Below are 16,798 nucleotides of genomic sequence, written 5' to 3'. Positions count from 1 at the left end.
ATGATTACAAGTCCCATTACACACAACTTAGGCGTCAAGACCATGGCAAAAATGCGCCTGTCCTGTATTTAGTGTCGTCTCCTAAAATTATATAGTTACAATGACGAGGACGTGAGAATGTGTGTTTGTATACTGTGTCTTTCTATGGCCAGACGAGTTCATGCTACGAAGTGCTGCGGCCATTGAAGTAATATTCCGAAGACATCAAACATGACCTTTTAGGTCCAGTTTTTGATCTGCTAGAAACATCTATACCAGCGAATAACTCGAACTTCCGATCAACCTGTAACATCCAATACTATATATCATAGAACATATGATAATCTCTTTATATCATAATTAAATATAATGGAGCTAGTCTACATTATGAATAGGAATCTCTCTTTGAACTGAAGTAACTAGTTCAAGGTCCTCTTATGTACACCTATAGAAAGCTGGGTTGCTTCCTGGAGTGGCTGATTGCATGTCCTGAGATTAGTTGAGTGGATTTCCCTGGAGCGTATCGGCTCCATCCGATACACTCAGGCATACGTACTTGGAGCGTATAGAGAAGTACGCTTCCATGTAATTAATTCATTGCTGGGAAAAGATGGTCAGAGTGGGCTATACAGGACGAGGGGTCAAAGTTTCTCATGTTTTAACCTGTTAGAGGTCACCCTTTCAGCAGCATATATATATATATACATGTATAGAGTACTTAGCATGCATGCAGAAGACCACCCTCTTAAAGACAAATTAGAGATTATATGTGAAAAAAAAAAAGAAAAAAAAACACAGTGAGTTTCTCGTTATTCCTGAAAGGAAAACAATGCATAGAAATGATGTCAAAATCAAATTTATTTGTAAATATGGTCTTTGTTACTTTTTTTATTTTTTTTTTCAGGCGAAAATTGTACATGTATTTGAAAATGTTTTTGTACGGTGGGTATTTGGGACCACATTTAGGTATTTATCGTCGTCGCATAACAATGTTCTAAATAATGTGTGTACTCAATTTATTTGAATGTAAATCTGAAATATAATATTTATGAATATATTAAAAACATAATTATAATGAAAATCCATGTTGAATGTATTTGTTAGCTGAAAAGACCCAATTCTAGTGCAAGTATATTTATTAAACATGTGTTACATCCACCTCTATAACATTATTACACAAAGACTATATATACCAAAAAGCCTCAAATATCCACCATACGAAAATGATTTTAAGTGTCTTTTTCACTTTCAAGAAAAATATGGAAGACCATATTTACGACTAACTTTTCGCACTCTTTCATCAACTTCACGTAATTTCTATGTTTTCTCCACCGTTAAGGCAAGCACTTAGGTAATAGACTCCACTAACTGGTATAAATGTGTGGTTAAGTCATAGTCACTAATTCATGAGTCCACGATGAAGTTTTGAATTGGACTTGATAAGTATATGAACCGTGTATGTAAAACAACGATACGTAATGCATTTGGTGAGTGTTAGCTGAACCTCTACACAGATATCAATATGCACATCAAGTCTTGTGTCATTATTATTCTAGCAAGAGTATCTGTTTGTGTTGTTTGGGCAGCAGCGAGCTAAAAGATGGTTCACACGATGGTTGAATACGTTTCAGGTTTGAATGCTGTTAGTATAAATGTTCTCAAGTTATTATGGGGACATTGTTTAATCACTGGGAAATATATAAGATTCTCCTACCAGTTTAACGCGAGAACAAATTAAATTAAGTGGAATGATTGCTGGCATTATCAGGAAACACTTTGGAAACATTTTCTATAGAAAAATGGTGAACTATTTATTAACAGACATCTTAAGGAAATTTTATGCGCCATACATACATGTAGTGTAACCCTGTTTAGGCAGTGCTGTCTTCTACGAGTTGTGTTTTTTTTTGTCTGAAGTCACAATCATTGCGCAGTAAAACAACCAACAACAACCTTGAATGTTGATATATGGAATGTCCACGAATGTCTGCGTGTTACTTGTATGGTCCTGTGTGACGACAGGACATACTGAAGCCTTTTCGTATGGCATTCTATTTGTGCCATGACCAACACCCACATACAGTGTTTGCATGCTAGAGGACCACTTGAAACTCAAACCTTTTTATGTAGTATATAGTATTACATATAGTATTTGTCTCGCGTCAAAGCAGAGATAAGCACATATTAGCTTCAGTATAGAAGCATATTGCATCAAGATACGAATTTATAAGCATACATCTTGAGTAATAAATTTCCCATGCAATTACATTTTAACAATAAAAGATTGTTTTATTTTTTTCCCGATCTTATCAAGTCTCTTGGTCTCACTGCATCGTGTGCTTGTGACAACGCTTCGTACCATCGTCGGGCCATATAGGATGCATAGGCAAGAAGAAGAAAAGTGACACGATGACGGCCTTAAACGGCTTTCGTAAGTAGCAGCTACAATCATGAAATAAAAGACTTCCATCACACGGAAAGCAGCTTGATACATAAAGAGAACTATGTATATAGGGCATAACAATATAAGCATATGACCGAACGTTAAAAACGACAAAGCACATGGCTACGATGAACTCTCATTATGCTGCTTTCACATTTAAATTCTCACAGCGAGCGGGAATGCGCGAGATTTCGCTCGGTTGTCAACTCCTATCTATGATTCGTCTTTCACATATAATGAATGTGCTTGTGCATGAGGTATATTCAACCTGGGTATAGTGGCAATGGAGAACGATCACGAATCAATACATGTAGCTAGCAGATAACAAAACGAGCGCCTGCGAACATGTGGATGCTGCGTCCTAGAGAAACAGGTCGAACTGTCATTGAATATGTCACCTAATATCCGACTGGTGATCAGTCCACGCACGCAGCGCAACTTCACTAAAGTCTTGCATTTCCGCTCGGCCCACGGACTTCCGGTATGTGAAAGGACAGGTTTTATGATCTATATAGGACTATATAACGTCATATTTCATTTTATGACGTTAAACTGTCAGTAGGAACTTGTGTATAAACAAACGCGACATCTATTCTCTTCCAAGGGCCGAGTTTTGCGTACAACCATTCCTCGATTTTGACAGGCAGTAAGGTCAAGCGAGATATCTCAACCGCACAGTGTAATCTATCTTTTTTACGCGGGTTGAAATCCAGTGATTCCTGGGAGGAGCTGGTGAAAAGAGACAGGTGCTTGGGTCGTTGACTATGTGGACAGCCCAGATTGACAGGAATGATAGAATAGGTGTCTCCTATTGGAACGACGAGTACCCGAGGGATTCATAACAATCCTTCTACAGTCCACAGCCGAATAGGAAATGATACATGCAGATTTCGTATTGTACAATGGCTTTTAACGCTCAGCATTTAGAAGCGTGCCCAGATTTAGGTTAAGCCAAAAGTTGAATATATACATAGGCCTACATATTATTCTGGAATCGACCAATCGTCTGTGTAGGTCTGGACTATACTCTTCCAGTAAGTAAAAGATGTGTCTTCATAGCCAATGCCGTGCAAATTGTTCAGAAACCGTAGGTTAACAATGAAAATCTTACTTTAGATGTGAATAGAAAATAATATCAGCCAATCGGTATTGATCTCTAGTCCTTAAAATCCTTGTAAGAAGCTAGATTCTAGTAGAACCGGATATCAGGCCATGAAGTGTAGGCGTCTTAGAAACCGTAAAAGCTGGGACAGGACGAAAGTTTGGTGTACAATTCACGAAGGCCGTCTCAAGCTGCATGTTCTCAAATCTCTTCTTATGCTCAGATTACCTAATTACATTAGGGGGCATAGTTTCTAATTGAAACCAGAGCGGTAAGCTCTATACCTGACTTTGGGATCTAGTCAACTTGCTCGACGAGCCGTTTCTTTGTATCCCGATATAATAAGATAGCTGCATGACCTATTATGTGATTAGATGCCACTATTATTATTAATGTAAATCTGCCTCATGAAAACGTCCTTGTCAAAAGACAAATTAGACGTGCAGTCAGAGGTTGTATCTGAGTAGACGTGGTGTACAAACAGTCACTCTACGAAGCCTGTGATATACAGACTCAAATATGATTCACTTGACTTCTCTTCTCAAGACTATATACTTGTCAAGGGAAATATGCTGTCTTTTAAAACTGCTACGATCTCTTTAAATCGTGAGGACAAACGAGATATGGATTCATCCCTGATGGTTTCCCCATGCATACTCCTTCACTGTTCATTGGAAAAGTTCGTCACTAACTTTCGAAAGATCCGTAACTTACCCCGAGCACAAGTCTTCTCCACGCATAATCTAACACTCGCTGTGTTAGCTACGAATTATTGAGAATATGGCTTCAAACAACCATCAAATAAATGTAAGCGGATTTAATTGACAATATGCACTCTTCAAATTCGCTACACAGTTGACAGAGCGTCGTGGGTCGGGTCACACCTAACACCTTAAAACAGAGGAAGTTGTAACTTCCTCGCTTGGCGTTCAGCATTAAGGGGATAGTACAACGACTGGTTTGACCCGTATCAGTATAAGGGACCGGGTGGGACGGCTTACTTGCCTTCGATAAGTCGTCTCAGTGAAGCAGCACTATATAAAAGAGCGGTGGAAATCCCTCCTGCGACAAATAGGCACATTACATGCACTCCAAATTCCAAATCACTTTCAAACTGAGCAACACTGAAAATTTCGAACAATTACATGTATGAGATGTGAGAAATACAGCTCATCACTGCGGTGGAAACATTGTAAGAGATGTGATGAAGACCCAAGCAAACTGTAGGACACATGCATGGTCTCAAGGATAGCAAGGACATACTAGTAAGTCGACATATTACATTACCCCTCAAGCCCAGCTATACTTGAATCTGGTTGTCTGTAATCTAAAAGGAAAGTAATGGCTGCGTATGAGTAGATAAGACGCGTCTGTCATTTAAGGGGATTTGGGTGGATTTCAAGGCATAAAAAAGTTTTATGCTTATTTGATATAATACAGATGCACTGTATTGCAACAAGCTATACATTCAGTATCGATGTTAAAAAAATTACCGCATGTGTCAGTTGATTAGAAAAAGGAACTATCAGAACATCTGTCACCTTTTTAAATTTATTCCCGAATATTTTAAATCGACTTATCTCGCTCGGCTGTATTGATTTTAGCCCGATATTTTAGGCAAATCCAGAAATGCCTCTTCAGCGGTATTCAATTTGAAATGCCGTTCACCCTGAAAAACTAGGGGACTGAGAGAATAGATCAAGCGATGGAAGGACTCATTGAAAACATCAGAGGAGCCAGAACTCCGATGGCATCGTATTCGATCAAATTTGTGTTTCTGATACGAGAATTAAGACTGCATCTTTCAGTCTTTGATGAATTTGATTTTGGGGAATTTATACTTTATATTAGATTATGGAAGGCGTCTGGAATTTTGGAAATTACGGAAAAACTATTCCAACGCATTGGCTGAGGCTCCCAATGTGCAGCACAATATACTTTGATTGAAATATTTGATATGTATATACATGGTCTATGCTTACAGACAAATCTGAGCGAATTACACTTATATATAGCCCAGAGTTCATACCTAAGAAGATTTACTATAACATAACAGATTTTATTCTGATAGCCTCTTGTACTGAAGCTAAAAAGCAAATGTTTACATACACACGTATATCCTAACCTCCGTTAACTCAGATATATGATACATATATTTAATTAAGTCTTAGCGTCAAGCCATACATTTGTATACCACTGGTAACCTATGCAAGAATGCACCAAGTAGATATCCGTAAAACCCGCTCCTAAACAACCTCACCAAAACACTCGGACCAAAACGTATATGTAAGAAATACATAGCAGTAAATAAAGCTGCTAACATGTCAGTTTTCAGTGATGCGGAGAAGACATTCGATTTTCTAAGCATGCATCCAATTCAAATTTCAAAGTTTATATATAAACTTAGATATCTCCATCGCGCATATCTCTGTTTGGATGCTATTTTCGGTGCAGATAATCCGCATACATGATTCTAGGATTCATGCACGTGAAGCTATATGAAACAGTGCGGAACCAACATAGCGTCTGTCCTCGAACAAAGAAACGCTGCGGCATTATCTGTCTGCATGCTGTTCACATATCTATTCTTCTCGCCGTCTGCTCAATGCCCTTCAACGGTTTATGAACTTTGCATGGCGAGTCACAAAGCTGTGAGCTGTAATCCAGTTCCCATTGACAAAGGAGCGGTTTTACACTGTGATGGATGTGTGGACATATGAAATAAGCGTGGTGCACAATCACACAAGGTGGAAAATGTCGAACGTCACGTTACATGCAGACAAACCTAAACCCAGAGTAGTTCAGACACTTGTTGAAGCAAAAACGTACCCTCCTCTCCCCCCTGAGAGTGCAGTCCATTCCTGTATATGTATATTTTTATTGACTTAGTGTGTACAGGGGCCAATGTCTCGCCTGTTCAGGCAATGTAACATGATCGTACATAACGCTCTTTATTCGGGAGGTTTTACATGAGCTGTTGTGTCAGCATGATACATACTGTTATGCACTCACCAGCTCACCCCAACCCCCCACCCCCCAAACCGCCCCATAACTGAAACATCAGCATTGCGGCCTGCTGGCGCTGAGTATTTTACCAAACCCACTAATCATTTGTGTCATTGAAACAGACGTAGAAAGGGCATTCAGTACACCCGACAGCCGAGCAATGACTGCGCCAGATGCGTATTCGTGTAAAATGGACGCGATAGCAACCTGTATGTAGCTCACGTGTATACCATGTTTGCTCCATGCATACAGACCTAACTAGTGTCATGTTTTTATCGCTCTAAAGTTACACTGCATAAACCCTGATATACAAGTGAACTATATCCACCTGAACTGTCAGAAACACAAGGCACACCAGCTATGAGCATTATTCAAAATGCCTGCAAAAACAAGTCATAGAAGACGATAATCAGTAAAGGTAGTAAGTAGCCTAATGGTTGAACAAGATTTTCCTTTCAAGGAAACATATACCCACCTGACTAAATAAGAATGAATGATTAGGGCTTAAAGCCATTTTGGGTTTACTAAGAAGGCAGATATATAGGCATATGGTCAACGTAAAATTAAAGGCAGCTATGCATATGCTTAAACTACACCATACGCACTTCAAGACAAATGTGGAAATCACGTATAGGCAACATTCATTTATAACTGATTGCGGGCCAAGGTCATATATATATATTATGTCTTTAAATCTGAGATTCTTATTTTAAGTCTTGAACAAATTCTCACTTAATTCTTTAGAATTTCGTGCTCTTGCAAACTTTAACTGGAATTTACAAAATGGCGCTGGTGGAGAACGACATTCAAACAGAGAAAGAATTATTTTTCCCCTCTTTGAATGGAAACTTGCACCAATCTACCAAGTGTAGAGGACGTAACACATACGCATACTTAAAGACAAGCCGATGCGACTGTGAGTAATTGTAAATAATGAAGAATCCTTGTTTTATTTTCCATCGATGATTTCAAGGTGTCACATTGCACTGCATGTATTAAACTGGCTACAGGTTTAATATGCTGCATGAGCTTTAATTTAGCCAGAAATAAATGGAAAAGTGAGCAAGTAATCTTTGAATAAGTTTTTCACCTTTATAGATCGATACATCGCTGCAATGTCGCATCTGTATTGAGATATTCACGACTATCTCAAGTTATTATGGAAGCCAGATGAGAACATCGCACACGAAGGGACGAGGACGCTGACCGTTCGCGCGATGTCCTCATCCAGCCTCCACCTGGCACAGCGCTGTTTGATGTTTTTCTGCCTTTGGTCGTCTGCACTGGCTCAGTAAAGAAGGCAATACAATCACGGACTTGCAGACCGAACCTTGTTTTCTTTTTCTATACATAAATCTTTTGTAAAGCATCGTTACGATCCTGGTGAAGCAAACAAAAACGCTAATCATACTTCATCCATCTGTATGATAGTTAAGTTCGTCTCTATCACATGAATAGGTATAAACCACGCACCATTTGGTCCATATTAGTTGCACAATCCCTCATGGTACCTGAAGAAGTTTTGCTGCATCGTATACATATCTTATCAGAGATTATTTTAACTCATTCTGTATTAACGATTTATTTCATTGATTTCTTAACATTTCTATTCAACAGATAGAGACGTCCACTAATAATTTATACGCATACGCCTTCCAGTGTCTGCTCCAACAAATCGTTATATTCATTTCTTTCTATCAAAATCAGCTAAATGATTGCATTGGGCTCTGTGCGAGACATGATCTCCATACATCTTCTGGTCTCGGTCTAACAGCGATGCAGGCAAAAAAACTTGTGCAATGTAAGATATAATCTTTCCAAGGAACCATTCAATTATCGGGAATGTGAAGAGTCGTCAATGTGGACGAGAAACTCAACCCTGTCGGTTTCCAGGCAGGGGTTTGGCCAAATGCAAGTATATAGTGTATGATATGATGTGATGTACCCGCTACAACCACAGAGGCTGGCACAGAATCCTTATCTATTTATCTTTCATTATTGGGCGGAACCAGGATTATTCAAGACAAGAACAAAAGGCCGTTTTGTCATTAGCTGGTTTTATTGTGACAACGGTCATAAAAGTCGATCATTAGGAAGGCCAATACGCGCGATACCTATACAACCTTCATACACATCTTATAATGGACGATGAATTGAAAACATGGATGCAAGGTCTAGTAGGCCTACATATATATCTGTATTCTTCAGGACTATACCACCACGTATTACACAATGTATGTATCATTGTAAAACAATCAATCTTATAGAATATATGCGATATAAAACATGCTTTTGAGAAACATTGAAATCTCACATGGATGAGTACTCGAATGTGTATGGAAACTCCCCTATATACTGCACATATACCTTCGGAGGGAAACGAAGTTCAAGTTTATCAGACACTTATATTAACAATATAGCTGAGAATTCATCGTCCTTTTTCAGCATTAATATCTTGAAATCTCAAGTTAATTACATAGCCTAGACATAACACATTAACGAAACATACAATTGTTTTAACATGTAAAGAACGTGGTATGGTAACGCCGAGAATCGGTCCCAGTTCAAGAAACTGTGGACCTCTAGCAGGGAAACTGACTATAGCTGTGAGTGACAGCTCCTGAGACACTCGTAGGACTTCTTCTTTTTTCACATATGTTTTACTCGTGCTATTTTGCTATTAAATGGCAAGCATACGACCTATAAAGCTCCAAACATGCACTGAAGCGACGTATAGGTCATAAAATCGAAAAACTGTAGCCGGCTCCATTGACACTGAAATATTTATTTGTTTTTTTTTGCATTAGACACTCTAGAGTTGTGGAAATCACTGCACTACAAATATAACTTTCTGTAGAGTTGTGGAAATCACTGCACTACAAACATAACTTTCTGTAGAGTTATGGAAATCACTGCACTACAAATATAACTTTCTGTAGTGATATGGAAATCACTGCACTACAAATATAACTTTCTGTAGAGATATGGAAATCACTGCACTACAAATATAACTTTCTGTAAGAGATATGGAAATCACTGCACTACAAATATAACTTTCTGTAGAGATATGGAAATCACTGCACTACAAACATAACTTTCTGTAGAGATATGGAAATCACTGCACTGCAAATATAACTTTCTGTAGAGATATGGAAATCACTGCACTACAAACATAACTTTATGCAGAGTTATGGAAATCACTGCACTACAAATATAACTTTCTGTAGAGATATGGAAATCACTGCACTACAAATATAACTTTCTGTAGAGATATGGAAATCACTGCACTACAAACATAACTTTCTGTAGAGATATGGAAATCACTGCACTACAAACATAACTTTCTGTAGAGATATGGAAATCACTGCACTACAAATATAACTTTCTGTAGAGATATGGAAATCACTGCACTACAAACATAACTTTATGCAGAGTTATGGAAATCACTGCACTACAAATATAACTTTCTGTAGAGATATGGGAATCACTGCACTACAAATATAACTTTCTGTAGAGTTATGGAAATCACTGCACTACAAATATAACTTTCTGAAAAATTCTTGAGCACGCTGTTATGCACCAATCAATTAAATAAATATATAACAAATGTAACTTTCAGCCCTATACTTTCTCTAGGCATGACATGTTAATGTTAATGACAGCTATTGGACCATATGTCACGTGCTCATCAATCACGAATGGTGTCGCTATAGTTGCCAAATGTTACGTAATACCATAGTTTATCCATTCTAATCCTAATTCAAGTGTCACAAAGATTCGAACTCTTCCCCGATATGCAAATCGGGGAATCTATAGACAATTGCAGAAATACAGATTTTAAGGTTGATAAATATGACAAAACTCATCGCATTATGAAGTTAATGTTTTACATATGAAGACAAGCGTTAACCAAAACTAAACGTTGACAGCACATAAGAATACACACATAAATGGTTTCAGTAAAGATAGTTTTGGGGTTAACGTTGATTTTCATACTGTAAATTAAAAACACTTCCTCGTTCGAACGAAAAATTAGTGTTTTTGATCGAGAGTGCATGTTTGAAGCGTTATTACTTAGCAACCATCTCTTTTATGTCATTACAATTTCCAATGTCTTCAACCAAGTTTTATACTTCTGATTCTGAAATGTACAGAATTGTATTGGGATTTTGGAATTTGCACTATCTTATCGCATCCCTCTGGGACCGATTCTCCGCCTTACCGTACCAGGTCCTTTCATATCACTGCACTAACCATAAGTAGCATGCATAGGCTTAGAACAGCTGGTGTTTGCAAAATTGTCGACCCAAAGTCAGATTCAATTAATGCAGAGGCAAAGATTTTTGGCCCAAAGTTCGCAAGTCTTAAATTATTTACCCACTTGTCGGTAGCTCTGCTCATATCATTGTTAACACATAGCAAATGACGAAATAGCACTGTCCGAACTTCTGCATAACAGTACTACTGTATAACCCGAACACGTGGTTGTTAGTTCGAACAGATCTTGTCACTTACAAGAGGAGGTTGTGAATTGCCCATTTCTTAGGTTGCCGACGTGATTTATCACGGCCATCCCATGGTATCATGCGTTACGGCTGGTGCTGGTGTCACCCCAGTAGGTCGTGGAGACTTGAGACACGCTAATCCACCTCCACACCAATCCAGATACCGGCCATGTATATGGGCTACCTCTTGGTGTTAAGCCGCCAGCTGAGACCACTCAGTTGACGAGGTAAACTAGAAGTCTTGCTGCTGATTGTCTATAGCTTCCTTGTAACGACGGAAAAGACCAGCAGCACGTTATTAATGCATTTATCTGCTGTGTGTCTTCAGCTATCATAAATTCGTAACTGAGGTAAACTGATAAGAGACTGCATTTCACCGGTTACGTGTAGCCATTTGTCACCTATTACATGTATACGCATACACTGTCGTCGTTGCTTTGGTTTTACTCTCCATGCTCTCTTTTATATTACATTTCTGATTAAACTGAGGTTCTGCTTGTGTAATAAGCCGCTCTGATGTACCCGAGGCCATATTTATCAAACGTCGTCAAGAAAAATTCGAACATAGCCACAAGTATAGAATGTTTTACCCCAGATTGTTTAAAAATTGACACAGACTCTTTATACTGTAGTACAATGTACCAACATGATTGGTGTTCTTTCCTCTTCTGCGTTTGGATTTTTAAGCACTTGTAATTTATGACTTTAAGTCTTAAGTTGCTTCATAAATATAAGGGCCAGGTTGGCATTATTTTCATGTAAATATTAATTAAACGTGATGACATTCTGAGTAATTTTAGACTAGTGACGTCTAATAAATTACAATTGACATCACATGATTCCCTTTCAATAGTGTTGTATAAGCCGTGATGCTAGGGAAGTATATTATTATACTATATACGCATTTACAAATTAACAGTGAGAATAAAAGCCTGACTGAGGTAAATTGACAAGAGGCAGGATTTCTCCGGGTATGTGTGACCATTTGCCATTTAACACTCTGTCGTCGCTGTTCGGGGTTTGCTCTCTTGCATGCTGAAGTCTTTTAAATTCATAACATTAAACTGGGATTCCGGGTTTAGTCTAGTGGTACTTATAGATTTAAGCCAGAACGGTTTTCTGACATACAGTTAACACATATGATACCAAGAAATGCTCATACGTCAACTCATTGGTGCTTCATTGTTCTCCGATATGATGGCATGTTGCTGACATTTGTGCTAAGCAAAAATCCCAAAAGTTTTCCTCGGATGGTTGGAAATTTTATATGTTTTTATATTCCCAGATATATATTTGTCCACTGATCCAGACTTGGTAGGCAAAACCTCTGTGTAAAATCTCTTTCTCAATAATAATTCCAATGCTATCTTTGTAACACATTAATCCAAAAGAAACTTGATCTCACTAAAGCCAGGCCTACCATGCACTGGGGCATTTAGGGATACATACATGGCTGAATGCAATATGACTATCTTCAGATTACATTTACTGTGTTCATTTAAGAAGCATACACTTGCAAGCACATAAACAACGACAAATCTATGTAGGCCATTCGAAGCATTTCAACTGCATGCGGGTAATGTTATTTTAGTTTAGCATTATGAATTATATATACGTACACACTACAGACGTGTGAAGTTCTGGAAAACAGCCAAAGATACATAATTCTATATAGCATATTAGTATTGTATAATTTATATATATGAAATGAAAATCTGTCACTTTAGTAGTCATATAAATACAGGGGAATTTCTGACATTTGAGCAGATTAGGTGCATTGCTGTGCAACATGAATTTATTGTATTTGATAAAGCCTCTCTTCGGTGATGTGTTTCGCGAAGCGTTATGTGTCTCGTATCACATTCACGACCGCGTGACATATATGTAGTTCACGTTTTTCGGAGATTGGCCCCAATGGGTAAATATTCATGCAGTATAGCAGTCCGTCTGCACATTTCTTCAAAAACAGTCTCTAGACATCTCACAGTGTTTGTCTGTTTTTAGCGTCTATACTAGATATTCCATATATAACCACAAATAAGTTATCGAAGCAAAGAAGAAAACTGTTTTTGAGTCAAAAGAGCACATCTCCAACTTTCTCAAACCACATGAATTATAGTTTAAAAAAGCGTTGCTGTTATTACCGACGCGATCGCATGATTTTAGGTTTTTCTGATTACCTTATGAAAACGTATAATTATATATAATATCTTCATTAAATGCATCACTCATGGTTTAACAGTAAAGGTGAGGTAAGTTGTTAAATGCAGTGACTGCATGCATAGGGTTAAGCAATATCGACCAAGAGCAAAATGACACACCAGTTATATGGTGTAGTCGTAACTGGTAACAGAATAAGGCAAACCAGTATGAACGACTCGCAGGAGCCTTGCTATATACACCCCCCCCCCCCCCCCCTCGAGCTGCCCTAGTGTGTCAAGGACCCCAATCCAGAATGGAAGCCTGACTAAAAAAACAGCAACGAGAAGAATGGCTCAGTTTATGCGAGAGCTAAGTCGAACGGGAACTGGCCGTGGAGCCGAGATTTTTTCATTTGGATAATCAATGAACTTGGTTATTTAGAAGTTTATAACATACTAAGGCATCGTTCTTGGAAGATCTCTGATTTGTGGCTGGCAATTTCCTGTTTACAGAGAGCCACCATCTGCTCAGGTTATGTCAGCTGGTAAAAATTTCCATGCAAATGATGCTATCCTGTGACAAGCCGCATGCGTCTGAGAGGACTAGTCGATGTCACGTGATACCACCTACGTGGTCCAGATCTATACGCCGTGATCTTCACACAGCACATGAGGAAATCCAGAGCTTTGCATTATTCATTACATATGTGTAATAGAGTGTGCCTAATGTACATATCAACATTCATCCCTGGAGATAGCAAAATCAATTACAGCTTGGACGTATTCAAATATTTTGAGGCGGGCATGCTCCTATGAGACGACGGACAAGTTCCAACTGCGCAGCGCACCGAAAGAGACCGGTAGTGCCAGCAGTGCTGGCCACGGACAATCGCATTATGAGCGACAATTTGGGCAAATATTGGAGATACATGAATAAATAATAACGCGCACGTGGAAACAGGGATGTTTTCACTGCTTCGATTCGCTCGTCTAGAGTGCATCTTGTAATCCGGCTATGTCCCAATGTATATGCTTGGGAGAGCCATGCACGCCTCGACCATGCGTGCATGTAGTATATACATTTTATATATCCATGCATGCATGCATGGTGCAGAATTTAAGATAGCTGTATGTATGTGTTACTGGCCATCATACAAGTGTATATAAAGGTTAAATGCTTAGCTGAGCTGACAGTATATATTGATACATATCGAGGAGATCAGAGCATTACTGGACAAGATGAAATTACGTCATCGTTTTCAGGCACCCCTAAAAACTGTATGTAAATCACCTTAAACGACTTCTTAAACATTTCTTGGAAGAATTAATGGCATTCAGTTGAGTGAATTCTTGGGCGCGCTTTACTGACAGCACATCCATGACGTCAGAGACTTTTCCTATTTATCCTTAAAGGATAAGTGTTCAGATTTAGTTATTGGTCCTAACTATATAGATTATAACCTGTTTATACAGTATGTTTACGGGTTTTGAGAAACATAAAAATGTCTTTAAATCCACCCAAAAACAATATATTTAATGCCCTAGCCGATCTCCAGCCGGCCGCCAGACACGGCTCATCAGGTGACGTCATAGATGGCCATCCCAAGTCTATCTGGTCTACCTGGAAATTCGTATCAAAGCGAAGTGATTTTCGAGATGGATTTTAACTACACAGAAGCAAATATACTGCCGTATCAATCTGAACTTAGTGGACGACGTTGAAGTTTCGATTTACGACACTGACATCTCTGGTCAGACTTCAGATTCACAGTTTTCAGACGCTGAATTTGATGTTTGTCTAGGTATTTCCATCTACATGCTGGTGGACTCACAATACGGATAGGGTAATCTGTGGCTTTACCCTGTGTTACAGTGTGCATTTCCTGCGTTTATTTTAAGATTTATTTACTATTCTTTCCCTCTGTCCGCTTTACAATAAATATCATTCTATTCCCCGAGGAATTCTAAATTCGTACCTATATACGATGACAACTAGCGGCACATGTTATTGTCGGCATTCCGAATAGACTTGTTTGAGTGGCATTTAGAAGTTGGAATGGAAGTACACTGATCAAGGCATGGATACACAATGGATATACAACTTCTTGGTTTATTAACACGGCGTTTCGATGTAGTTACTAACTACACTTGATAACGATGTTAGTAACAACATCGAAACGTCGTGTTAATAAACCAAGAAGTTGTATATCCATAAGAATGCTTTGTTCAGTGTAATTCCAAATAGAGTCCTGTGCAATATGAATGCATGTAAGATGTAGACGTCGGCGTTAGAGTGAACGGAGATTTACTATCTATTAGTTTTCAGTTCAATTAATAGTATTTTATAAGTATACTTTGTGCAGGTGCCATTATGTAAATTCAGCTGTATTCCTGTTACAGCTGTCAGCTGGAAAACGGCTTAGAGCAGATACGGCTGCTTTCGGTGTGTACAAAGTCCTTCCTTCTGGTGCTGTAAATCCACGCCTTCCTGGCCAAAACGCCTGGAAACTTGAAAAAAAACTAACTCCAGGGTTCTTCGAGGACCTGTTTTTACAAATGTATGCAGAACAGCAAACCCTTTCGTAGAGAAATTCGATATGCTTGTTGTTACTCTTGTAGAATTTATTAACTCTGAACTAAATGGTAAAGCTCTGACAGCTCGTGAAGACTGGACTTGTTTGATGTAATTCAGCGGAGACTGCCGAGTGTTGGCGGAAAAATGCATAAAATCAGCCTCATTATCTAGTGATTTTAAGTGTCACATCAATGTACCCTTTTTTTCCATGTCTTTTACACTCATTTTAACAATATATACAGGGGTAGCTTATTATGAATAAATAATGAATCTGGACACTAATCGTTTAACTGTTCATATGCTCTCTTATATGTATTACTATGCATTACATAAGGCACTTCACAAGGCTTGTGAAAATAGGTTAACCTAAAGGTAGAAGGGGCCTCCGTGTCTCAGTTGATTAGCGCGCTAACACAGCGTAATGACACAGGAGCCTCTCGCCAATGTGGCCGCTGTGAGTTCGAATCCAGCTCATGCTGGCTTCCTCTCCGGCTGTAGGTGGGAAGGTCTTGCAGCAACCTGCGGATGGTCGTGGGCTTCCCCATAATTCTGGTCGCCGTCGTACAAGTGAAATATTCTTGAGTAATGCGTAAAATACCAATCAAATAGATAATTAAAGGTAGAAAATGTTAGACACACCACGAAAGCCTCCCCCCCCTCCTCGCCCAACTAAATATGATCTTAAATTCAAAAACTTTGATGAATTTTCAATAATAAAGGCTTCACCGCGGTTTTACATGCAATTTCCAGTGATGATTTCTTCATTTTATGTTTTCTTTTCTCTTTAATTATGCATGAAACATGATATCTACATTCATTCTTTATGTTTTACAATTTGGCACTCAAAGAGATGTAAATATGGAGTAATTTCTTCAATGGGATCCCCTAGGGCGAGTGGTTAACTGAAGGTGCTGGCATTTGGAATTGCTGAATCATTCAATATATATATATGTATATAGGCTTATGACTATAATATGCACTTAACAACAATCATATGAAATCAATGAGATCCAGAATTCATTGGCGTGCACAGGAAGATTTTCCGTA

This window comes from Liolophura sinensis, chromosome 1 (genome assembly GCF_032854445.1).
Source record: "Liolophura sinensis isolate JHLJ2023 chromosome 1, CUHK_Ljap_v2, whole genome shotgun sequence".
NCBI classification, from domain to species: Eukaryota; Metazoa; Mollusca; class Polyplacophora; order Chitonida; family Chitonidae; genus Liolophura; species Liolophura sinensis.
The sequence above is the reverse complement of the archived record's forward strand: the minus strand, read 5'-3'. Positions refer to the sequence as shown.